The sequence below is a fragment of the Myzus persicae genome, unplaced genomic scaffold, assembly GCF_001856785.1.
Source record: "Myzus persicae strain clone G006 unplaced genomic scaffold, MPER_G0061.0, whole genome shotgun sequence".
NCBI classification, from domain to species: Eukaryota; Metazoa; Arthropoda; class Insecta; order Hemiptera; family Aphididae; genus Myzus; species Myzus persicae.
Window position 1 is genome coordinate 416,016 of NW_019104022.1, and position 13,411 is coordinate 429,426.

The 13,411-nt window shown below is 30.7% G+C and overlaps 1 protein-coding gene across 5 annotated transcripts in view; it reads left to right on the forward strand.

Moving 5' to 3' along the window:
- Positions 1-10,213: 10,213 nt before the first annotated feature.
- Positions 10,214-13,411, forward strand: part of LOC111037699 (poly(rC)-binding protein 3-like) — a 40,543-nt gene continuing 37,345 nt past the window's right edge. For 3 of the 5 annotated variants that reach the window (XM_022320409.1, XM_022320410.1, XM_022320411.1), the window contains exons 1-2: positions 10,219-10,786; positions 10,965-11,231. The gene's annotated coding sequence lies outside the window, so the exon portion shown is untranslated. Of the gene's footprint in view, positions 10,787-10,964; positions 11,232-13,411 lie in introns of all 5 variants that reach the window. The other 2 variants (XM_022320407.1, XR_002604904.1) reach the window with 2 other exon arrangements.

Here is a 13,411-nt window from a genome sequence, read left to right on the forward strand (position 1 = left end):
TCTTAGATTACTGATTAGCTAACAATCAGTTCATCTTTATTGTTTGGGAATTGAAAGTACAATTTTGGCATAATTAACATTATTGAATTATTTGAATTAATTTGTTTATGTCTATAACAGTGTTTCCCAACCCTTTTACCACCACGGACCACTTCGATAATATTTTATAGGTCATGGATCACCTCAATTTCATAAAGATTAGGAAACCCTTTTTTATTTATTAACAAGAATACACAAAATTAATCAAAAAATGTTAATTTGTATTACTTTACTTCATATTACACTTTATAACTATACTTAACTAATATATAATTATATTTTACCATACTTAATAATGTACTTACTAAATGTGATTTTTGTGACTGCATTTCTTTAACCATTAGAAATCGAAGAAAAAAATCTATGAGACAGCAGACCATTTATGACTGGCTCACGGACCACCGGTTGGAAAACATTGTTCTACAAGAACAAGATTCTTCCAGACAATGTTTTTCTTGCGCTTTTTTCTTTATAGAGCTCACTAATCACGTCTTCAGTGGAATATGTTTCTTCAGCTTTTTCAATACTTATACCTTAGATCTTTGAGTATGGCCACCTAGTTCTTTCAAATTATCATCATCAGTGAAATTCAAAATGTCATCGATAAATTGAATATTTTTGTACGTTGGGTGCATGTAGTGCAATTCTTGAGAAATTGTTTATTGCCTAGAAGAATTAGGTTTTACTTTGTTGGCCATTTTAATATGTAAATAATATAAAGATTGATCACCCAGTCAGTTAGTACATAATTTAGATGGAGTTAATTGAACAAAAAAATGTGTAAGAAATGAGAATGTTTAAAAACTAATATCAGTTTTAGTGTTCAAAGATTTTTAAGAAGTTTCATATAGTTATGACTCTGGCTTAGTTGACTGTCTCCATGCTTTAAATTATCCCAAGAGATATTTAAACTTATCTTCTACCGATTGGTCGGTTGGAAGATTTTGAAGGTTCCTTAACTTTTCAATGTTATAGATGAGTGTATCATACACACTGGAATATTCAACTACTTTTTTATTATTGCTTTACGATTTTGTATAACCACTTGACCAATTCATCTGCTTCTACTATGTTAATATGTTATTTAATTTCTCTACCAACCGCAATGTTACCTACTTCTATCTGCTTTGGAAATGAACAAATACATATTCTGATAAATGCAACGACTTTCATGTATTTGCCTGGTTCTTGTTTTTCTAAATTATTGTTTAACTATTTTTTTCACAGCTTTTTGATGCACCTCGGAAGCAATTCGTTGTAGTCTGACATGTCATTTTGATTCACTTTAGAATGATATGTGTTATACACAGTGATAGTCTTTGATTTTTGAGATTATTTGCTATCAGTTTTAATATAGAGTTTAGGCCTTCTAACATTGTTTGCCTTAGATCGATCTAAGGTCTTCGAACCGGAAAGTGACTATATTGTTATTGTTGTGATATTATTAATTAGAATGGCTCCTGTAGGTGGATAAAGTATTAGTTCATGGAACTGTGGCAAACAGTCAACTAACGTAGGTAGTATAAGATACACCAGTCCAGTGTAGTCATAAGAACCATCGTCACTGACAAGCACCAGAAAACCCTCATTTAACAATGTAGTTACTACACGCATCATTTGGGCTCACATGACAGTGTCAGACGACGCAGCACTAATACTCTTGGTAATACCACCAACTGGCCTCTTAGCGACAAAACGAACCAGGATCCACGGGAGAAGGTTTGCCGACTACGGACTCGATCCTCCCGTTGGGATGCCTAACACGAAGACACAGGAGAGGACAGTCGCCGTCAGTTAATGGCAACAAGGATAGTGGTAAAAGTAAAGCTGAGTGGATGAGTAAAACAATTTCAGATTTTAACCTATTGTTAAACAGGGCAATGGCACTACCTATAAACTAGTCTACTACTAATCCCTTACCATACCTTAACCAGACATAGATGTTTTCAGAGCTATCTGTGCCGGATGGGTAGGAGCGGGAGTAGCCACTATGTTAGTATTCAGAAGACACTAGCAAGCACACCATCATTGTTTGTTAAAGATTGATTGTGGTAAGGGTCCACGTGGAGAGGCTACTCGAATGACTTCTCCAAACTGAAGCCCTTCCAGACTTGCTGTTTGGGCCTTGTAAGGAACTGACTGACCACCACTCATGAACTGTTATTCTGTCCTGGGCTAAATCGCTGATGAGAAAATTCTACAATATGGTTGAAAATATCATGAGCGGGGAGAAAAAGGAAGGGAGTAAATTGTCAGAGAGCGGCATATGGTTCAGAAACATCCGGGGAAGTGAATAGGGCTCTATTATTGTTAATTCATTTTATCATATGTATATTTATTTTAAATGTAGGCTGTCTGACCACCACGGTACATGTATTATGTATGTATATTGTATGTATTGTTTATGACTGTATCACTTTTTTGTAACTATTGTAAAATAAGCGACGCGACTGAAATGGTAGTAATACTATCATGATTATTTCTGCCTTAGTTATGATATTACACAAAAAAAAAAAAATGTTGAGGAAGCGTAGGGAAATCTGAGTCAGTAGAATTTATCATTTTGACATCTGCATAAACTATGCGGGCTGCTCCGTAGAAAATTTAATTAAAGAGATAATAATATGTAAATCAAGTATTGTTGAGAATTTAGTATTTCATAGACCAGATATCTTAATACAATGGATGGACTGCAATCGTCATGGTAGGCGATAAAATGACGCACAGTGCCTTGTCTAATACTCAGCGAATTCACTTCTGTCACTTAAAGTGCCTTGCTAAACATGTTAAACAAGCAAGCTTTATGGCCTTCCACGAGTTTTAACTTGTAAGTTTTGACACGACCGTCGACTCATCTCGTTGTAATTAACGTGGCTACCCAAAAGTCGTTGTAGTCCTTGTATTACGCAATGTTCTCATTTAGCTCCTTTACTTTTTATATTATTTATAAATGATTTAAATTTTAATAACTCTGATAAATTACTTTGATATGAAATTATTTCGAGTAATAAAGTCCTCCTCAGATTCTGTGTTGTTACAAAATTACTTAAATAGTTTACAAATCTGGTGTGAAAGTAACAAATTAATGCCGAATGTTGATAAATGTAAAGTAATGTATTTTCCAGGTCTCGTAATTTAGTTATTAATAATTATTATTTAGATACAATTTTACTTATTAATCTAGATTTAGGTTTAACGTTTAGTTCTAATCTTACTTTCAATACACATTATCTGAATTTTTTTAAAAAATCGTCATCTATTCTAGGGTTCATTAGTAGGACATGTAAAGATTTTACAAACCCTTCCATCCTTAACTATCAACCATCCTTAAGGTGTTATATTTTTCACTGGTACGTTCTATTTTAGAATGTAACTCAATTACCTAGTCCCCTTCTGCTAATACCCATATCCAAAGCCTTAAAGATATACAAAGTCGCTTCCTTCGATTTGTATCGTACAAATGCAATACCCTACGCCTTCGTCATACACCATATAAGCCATTATTAGCCTCTTTAAATATGAATAGTCTTGAAATCAGGAGGAATATAATTGATTTAAAATTCCTTTATAAAATGTTAAATGGTTTCATTAATTCTACTAAAATACTAAATTATTTAAATTTCTATATCCCTCAATGTCAAACTAGATCCACTAACACTTTCTATATGCGATTATATAGAATAAATTATTTAGCTAATGCTCCTATTAATAGAGTTTTGAAGTTAGCCAATGATATGCAGATCCATTTATTTCATTTTAACTCTATTGAGTCTTTTTATAATTTTATTTTAAAGCATTACAAGTGAATTATTGTATTAAATTATACTCCTTATGGGTGTTAATTACTTTTATTACCATACTTAATTATTTATATGCATTTTTTATACATCTATTCATTTTCCTTCTATTTAAATGTTATATTTTCTTATCTGTATTTTTTTTTCTATCTGTAATTAATTTTATCTATTATGATTATTATTATGTTTGATTTAAGTCTGTTATCGGGTTCTGCCTATTTAAATATAAATATAAATAAATAAATAAATAAATAGTTTATATACCTGTATAATCGAATGGGTCGCGGTCCTGACTGACTGATCAGCGTAGAGCCTAAACTATGATAGCTAGAGCCTTGAAATTGTCATGGTACCTTGACACTATCACTATGTATATTTTGTACACTAAGAGAGGATTTTCCAAAATTCGTATATATTTTAAAAAGGCGCTTACATAAGGATTTTGAGATTCACGATAGAAATCGTAAAATTGTATTTGTTTATAAGTGAATGTCATTGATTACAGATCTCAATAGAAATAGTAGAAATTAGTATTTTTGTTGACAATTTCAGAGATTTTTCTTAGAGATGTTAGAAAGATTGTAATATATACCAAGAGCTGGTTAGTATATATAACGCCGATAACGCCTATTTTGTATTTGTCCATTTTTTGCCCGGTGAAGTCGGGTTTACATAGCTAATATTTTATATCGGTATTAAAACAAATTCTATATTCACGAAATTGAGAGTGATTTATAAAAGACTTAAACACAATCAGAAATTTTTTTTTTTTTTGAACCAATTGCTTTTAATTTTAAGTTCACACAATACACACATTACAAATATACACAACTCATTATCGCACACGCGTAGCTCATCACTATTTACCCGGAAATCCAGACCATTAGTGATCGAGTTACTCACATACCACTACACACTACTAAACACAGCACACACGTACACGTAAAATATAGTAAAAGGTCCGAAATGGTACACGACAAAGCATAGGTAACCGAGCGTGTGTATTTACATTATATGCTTCCGGCCCCAACAACAATAGAATTATAATATTTAAAAAAAAATGCATCTTCACATCAATCTAATTAAAATAAAAAATTAAACGCGTGCAGTCGTGTGTTTCAATCTGAAACAATAATTTAAAAATACGTTTTTTTGTTAAATTCCTAGAAATAAATACTAAATTAAAAAAATCCCTCAAACTTTCAAAAACTACAACACATTTTTTTGTGATAATTGTATACATCTGAAATACATTTGAAGCTTGGAAACCTTTTAAAATGTTTATAATATGTTCTTCACAGGTTATGAAATGTTACCTCGATTGATATACAAAGTGTTCTAAAAGTTTTGAAACTAATATTATACGTTTAGAAGATACACATCTATGTTTCTCAACTTTTAACTTTATATTATGTCATTATAAGCACTTTTTAAATACTTGAAACTTGAAAGTAGTAATACTGCAATGGTGTATATACATTGCAGGTACATGTTATAGATAGAATTTGATTTTATGTAACATAATATAGGTACCACATATAATATACATTAATAATAATAAATTATTTTATTTTTACTCTATTTTACATAGGTACCTATAAAAATTTAAAAATCACAACCTTCCATAACTTTACCAAATACGCTTATATATATCAATCAATAGGTGCAATTATGGGGGGTTGGGGGGCTTAGCCTTCTTCTCAGTTGGCAGTTTTATCTGTGCAACCCCCCCCCCAAAAATGTCAATAGTTGCGCCTTTGTATATAATAAGAAGTTATGTTTATCTTACTTACCATTCTATATTTCTATTTTTCCTACCTGTATAAGTAATAATCTGTTTCTGAGTGATTTTACTACTTAAAATTGAAATTTGTGCTTTTATAGGATATCTTTGAACAAATGTCGCTCTATTAATATGTAATGGTACACTCTTACTATTGATTTTATTACTAGGTAACATTAATATACTACAAGTAACAACCAACAGAATTTTGATGAAGGTTGAAAAGGATAATATGAAGTTTATGAAGCCAATTCGAGTGCGTTGAAGGGCCACTTTTAAAGATTTAAAAAATTAAGACTACGTAAGCCAGATGAGTATGAAATTATAATAAATTAATCAATATCTCTGCATTATAAATTTATAAGTGTTGGTTTGAATGAGAACTAAGAATATAATATACATATAATATTAAATATTTATATGTCTAAAAAAACTGTACTCTTAACACGTATTACATACCTATTCATTATTGTAAGTCTAAGTTGACAAGAATAAAAAAAAATTATAAAAACAGTAATATATAATAATACATATAATGTATTGATAAAATTCAGTATCTTTTGATTTTTCCCTGAAAAATATTCGGCTTAATACTCAGTTTTAAACAGTATATAAATTCAATTTTTTCAAGAAACAGCCATCGACATTAATTTTATAAAACGAAAAAAAAAACAATTTCAATCTACCAAAAAAATATAACATTTTATGTTAGGAACGTATTACTATAATACTATATCCAGTATACACACACCATAGTTTCATCCATTGCTTTAAAACTCTTTTAAAATAACAATTGCATTAGCTTAGCAAAACTGTATCACATTTCTAGAAAAAAATTAATTAGTAAAATATTCCAACAATTTATTGAACACAGTAATAGCAATTTTTTACATTAGCTTAAATATTAATAAATTATTGAGTACATTTTTAAAGACAAAAATACTTTATAAATAATGAATAAAGCTCTGATACTGCTTGAAATTATATTCATTGTACATTCTCTATAAAATCGCTTCATTTGATTGATGTTTATATTTAAAATAATTTTAACACTTTAACTAAGTAAACATGTATCGAAGTCTACAAACTATGTTTCTTTTTTATTTTTCAGAAAGAAGAAATCTTAGCAATACACATTTAGTTTATCTCGTGCTGAGTTTTAAATTGTAATTTACTACTATTGCGAAATTAGATTGATCCAGCAGCGAAGGTTACCTATCTTATCAGTTCCCATCCCTCGACAATGCATAAATTGGATATCTCCTTCGGATAAAATTAACGAAAAAACTATGCATAAACAATGGACGAAAATACAACAGATTATAATATACATACAACCATACAACGTAATCGACGAAATTGATTTATAAATTGATATTGAAATATTATTTTAAATACTAAAATAAAACAAATATAATCTTTAAAGATTTAATAATTGCAGATTTTATAAGCATGAATTAATCAGAATGTTTTAATCTTGTGCACGCAAAGCAAACATCAAAAAAGTTTTTAATATGTATAGTTTTTTTTTTTTTAAATATCAAGTCTGCAATCACCTATTTCTTTTTGAATTCAAACAAAATCAAATTATCTTAAGCTACTTACTAAGTGCAATTTGGTATCAGAAATCACCCTCAAAATGAAGATCGAAACAAATTTTTTGCTCCAAAATACGACGACAGACACACATGACACACGATTGTTAAACCAATACAGAGGCTCAAAATCCAAAAAAAATATTATATTATACTTAGATAATGACAATACCTATATTGCTAAGGATTGTAAGTATAGAATATGGATGCTATAGTACTATATGACATCGTACGTAAATATAATAAATAACCCATTAAGACATTGACCAACAATATACATTACAACCTAAATAGTTAAATAATGGCTATAATTTAGCCATTAAGGCATTGTGCAGCCATTGTCAACACTTATCATTTATCATATACTACATAATTTCTTATTTTTCACATATACTTTTTAATAAAGAAAATATTAATTACTTTGATTTATTTAAAGATCTCTTCAAGTAGTCTGAGCACTATAAACACTACAGGCTTATGGTACAATTGTAGAAATAACTTAAAATTGTTCTAAATATTTTGAAAATTACTACATAGTGTTTAGAAAACGATAATTAAAGTATTAATGGAATGTTCCAAGGTTGAACATTTAAAGATATTTAATTAAAAATAAATAACAAAAACTGTTTGTGTCGTTATGATACCATTAAATATACAATATGGTCAAAATTTGAACTTCAAACTCGCATAAAAAATGTATGTGATTTTATACTTAACTGTTTAGTAGTTTCGGTAATAGCAACTGATCATATTTTGTGTTACGGTTCGTATTATAAGCTTCAAATTTGAATAACTTTTAAAAGGGCTCCTACAGATTCCAACGAATGTCCAACAACATCCAATAAGTGATTGTTGTGACAACTTTGAAGGTAAATATAATATGTGTGCACTTCGAGTCTATGCAGAATACATTTTAGGATTTCGATTATTTCATTATCTAGGTGGGGTTGGAGAAATCTGTGAATGAGCAAAATAGTATTTTGAAGCAGCTGATAACGATAGAGTTTTGGGACCGGTCGTACAAATGCATAATAATAATATGTCAAATATTGGCACAGGAAAAATTTGAAAAAAATATTGTCGATAAGTCGGAGTGTTTGAAACACGTTTAACTACAGGCCCTTACTTTTTCATGATTTCACGGTTAAACAAACTACTAAGAGCATGCAAATTTCAAAAGTTAGCATGCAAATACATACTAATTGCATGCTAAATATTTGCAAAAAGCTTTTGAAGATTTTTTTATGGAAGGGTTGGGAACACGTATGTCGATCAATAATTGCTCTATTTAGAATATAAAATGTCAAATATCTATAAATAGCTCTCTAATAGCTAGAGTAATATATTATACATATTAAAAATTAAACCATGTTTAGAAAATTGTAATAAGCCTATACAACTATTTATTTCCGAATTACAACTAATTAGGATTGACTGTAAATTAAATTTTAATTTTCAAAATATCATGGTTTTTTTTAGTTATAAACATTTCAAAGTTTTTACATGTTTTTGATTTAAGTTAAAAGCTCTATAATTGAATGCTAGGTCCTTATAAGTTGTTTGTATTTTGTTTATTTGATACATTTTTTAATTTTATTATTTTTATAATCACTTATTCAAATTTAAACGAATGATAACGATCTTTTCTAAAACGGTTGTATTTATTTTGTTTGAATTCAAAAAATATTATTTATTGGAAACTCATTGCGTGTACTATAATATATATATTATTTTCCATAACTATTATAATTTTCAAAATATTAATTATATTTTATACCTTGATATTATTCAAACCGTTCTAATAGGGTAGGTTCCTACATCATTATTGATTTATTACTTATAATAGTTATAAGTTAATAACAATTTTATGTGTATGATATATTATTAGTCATTAGATATTACTATTATGTATAAAGTATCTGATGTTTTATTGAATAGAGAAATGAGTTGTCAATTATAATATTATAAAATGTTTTTAGAAATAGAGACTGACTCTAAAAGTGATATCATTGAATTCATATTTATTATTTAACACATCAATTTCAGTTGATGATGAGTTTGGAGGATCACTTCTAAAACTACTAATTTACTACCTACTGTTCAAAACATGCTATATACCAAAGATACTTCGCTTGTTTTTTTTTATTGCTATTAAATGTTTGCAATAGAATTTAGCCGTATTAAATATATACGAATTTTAGTCATAATATTTTGTAATTTCTAATAATTTATAAAATATAAAATATATTTATATATATATAGATAAAAAAAAAAAAATACTTTAACGAATTTCAGTTTTCAATATTTGATCTGTTTTTATTAAATAATTTCTTTACAAATTGTTTTTGAATATTCCAAAAAATTCTGAAAAGTATAATATCATGTAATACATAGGAACTTTGTATGTTGTTAATATAATAATTAATAGGTAACGAAACTATTTTCTGGTTTCCGACTTACGACCCTGATTCTATGACCAATGTGGTATAATATATTTCTTTAATCTAACACTCGTCGCGTGTTGGGTATAATGACTAATGGGTGTTATAGTTACCTACCTATACATCGCACACTCGCAATTATTATTGTAATGTATTATACATTACTTATTATACCTACTTATACGAATTACGAGTAATGCTTTGCGTATGCTGTACAGACAACAGACAAAACTGTAAGGGAACAGATCTGCAAGAAAACACAAAACGCGGATTTACCCGGCGCGCACGCACCCCCCCCCCCCCCCCCCCCCCCCCNCCCCCCCCCCCCCCCCCCACACACGCACACACGCACACACGCACACACGTACACCCGCACACGCACACACACACGTGAGTGCGCACTTGGGCCACAGGTATATACATATATAATGAAGCAAGCTCGTGGCCGTCACTGGCAGCGCCACTGCTTTCGAGGAGCACGTTGGGCCGGGCGAAAATTTCGCGCGTTCCGCCCAGCGCGCAGATATACGTCGCGATGCGCGCAAACACGCGTTAGCGCATTCGCATTCGTCCACGCGCGCACACGGACGGACGAGTGTTCATCACGTTCTTCGCGGAGGCACGCAATCAACTCCGCCACGTACCTACACATACACAATATTTTATATGTGTATATAATCGTATTCTTCCGCCACAGCAGCAGGAGCAGCCGCCGCCGCCAACAATAACGTCCCGTCGATCACGCACGCCGGTCGTCCACATAATAATAAAATACTTCTCCGCCACCGCCGCGCGTGTGTGTGTGCGTGTGCGTGTCCCGTGTGCTCTCGCCGCCGCCACCGTCGTCGTCGCGGTCGTCTAGCCGGACTTTACTCGCTCGACGTCATCTCACCACTACACATCATCCGTTACCACTACCACCACAATCGTCGCCGCCGCCACAACAACCGCCACCACCACCACCACCACCACCTCCACCACCGCCACTACCTTCGCCGCAACCGCCACCATCGCCACTACCGCCACCATATATCCTCCGCTGCTGTAACCACCATCATAACCGTCACCACCACCACCGCTGCCTAAACCCATCCTCTCGAGTACCCGACGGATGGCTAGCGGCCACCAAACGTAATATAATCCGCTTGATCGTAAATAATAGTAACATGGTGTTTATCCACATGGCGTCTTGAGTGTGATGTGGATAACCATAATTACGCGTGATGTTATGATTTCGTAGCGATAGTTCATACCTATGTATGCCTGATCAGATAATTATACATATATAGGTACCTATGTCTGTACTTAGGTAACAGCAGCCAAAATTCTTGTTCCCGTCAGATCACTGTAGACGATACTCCGCTGCCGAAGCTCATCGCGACCCAACCGGTTCCAGGTCATTTAGGGTAAATCTGCTGCCGTCGCTACCATCACCACCATCACCACCACTACCACTACCAAGATAACCACCTCCACAACTACTGACACCGGAACCGCTATCACTCGCCCGATCAACCACTACAGCACCACTCAGCGTACACGCAATCGGACGCTACAAACCAACAGTCAATCAAAGGTTAGTTAGGTACCAATATTGAACCTATTCATTTTTCACACAAATAATATTTTTAGAATAGAGTAAGGACATAATTCGGTGTACCTATACAGTCAAATAGCATGTTATGTGTAAGGAAACGCGTGTTATAACTCATTAAAATTACAATAGATCAACTCAACGTACTTACTAGGTTTTCAAAGATGGTAGAAAATTGTTGATAATTTTCTGGTGAACGAATTAAACTAAAATTTAACCAACTATATAATATTATAATGTGTAAGAATTGTGTTCAAAAAGTTTCTAGTCACAGTCAAAAGTCTTAGTCTAAGTATTATGCGGATAGCTGATAAGTACTGAAAAAATACTAAAATTATTATGAGCTTCATATCTTAACCATGTAAATACAATTATATTGATAATTTTTATAATTACGGGAATACAGTTTTTCAGTACACAATTTGGTAGGTAAAACTACTGGAAATTTAAATATTTAAATTTAATTTGTTTTAATAAATTTGAACAATTCTATAATTGCTGACGTATAAATAAACATTTGCTTAAAGTATAGATAATTTTTAGATGCATATGATTTCAACTGCCATGGCAGATGAATATTTGAAAATTAAAACTCTGGCAGTATAATAATGCTCACAATCCACGTGAAAATATTTATTTTAAATAAAAATAGATCAAATTTTGAGTATTATTATATTGTTTGTTTTAATTTGTAAATCTTCATTTTCTCACGGAAATTAGTACTATTCATTATTAGTAGCTAGCTATTATGAATTTTCATTTATAATTTATATGTGGCTATAGGTATAAATTACAAATGCTTGGATACTTTAATACCAATTTACTATGAAGTAATTTACTTACAATATATTCATCTTCAAAGTTTAATATGATTTTATACACCATAAGTGAATACTTTATTAGGTACCTAGATTTGTTATTTATAAATAAGTAATAACAAAACTTTCACTCTCCAAATAACCTGATCATATTATAATACTTGATAATAAACTCTTGACCATGTTCTTTATGCGGGAAAATATTGCTTTGTTTATGTTAATCATTTATAACAAATTTTTAAAAATGCCCATACATTTATTTGTGTTATTATTTACATCTATTTTATAGTTTTTCCTCCAAAAATAGTTTTTATGTTATTTATCAATGATAGAAAATTTTAAGAAGTTTTTTATTAAAACAAATGTTATTAATTATCATACCAAAATTATTGTACGCGAGTACTTACAAATAAGTATTAATAGCAAAATAATGTATAAAATCCACACAAATAAAAAACTTATCAATGTATGCATTTATATATTAGTGAACAAATAGTGAAATATGAAAAAATATTAACTCTTTATACAATGAAAAATATTTTAGTATTAGTTATGTTTTTAACTATTATATATAAAAGATAATATCTCCTAGAGGCCAGAAGTCCCTAGCCTTACAGTTATAAGATTTCAATGTTCGGTACGTATATTAAGTTTAAAATGGTAATTTTTTTCTGTAATGAAGAGCGAAAACCAACAAATTGTAAAACTGAAAATAAAGAACTTAAATTATCGTCGTCTCGAAAGACAATTGAAAACTTTATTTCTCAACGTCAAGATAATATCAACACAATACAATTTAATAATCATATATTTTATGTTTCACGTAATCTTTATAGAATGAATTTGTTATTAATGTCTAGGTGAATAATGTCTCAATCAATTTTATTTGTTTGTAATAATACATGCAGTATATTAACAGTTACTAATTTTAACCTGATTATTGAGGGTTATTGTTGAGTTCTTCTTTTTACTGTCTATAAAATGTTGGGTGTTGGAAAAGAGAAACCATACAGTTAATGGGAAGCCGCGTAACTATATTATCAGCTGTATCACCATAAATTAATTGATTTAACTGCGTAAATATATTTTTTTGAGGTGAGTAGGTACTTACCTAAATTTTTTTTGCAGACAACTTTCTTAAATACATTTATCATGTGGATCATTCATGAATGCATTTGTGTCTCTTTCATTTTAAAGAAACAATGTTCTTAGGTTGTTTATTTTATTGAAGAAGATTTATAATAACTAGTAATTTAAACGTTGCAAATATATTTTTCTTACTAGGGAAATAATAATTTAAAAAAATGATCATTTGTATTTCATTGTTACATAAGCGTTTTTCAA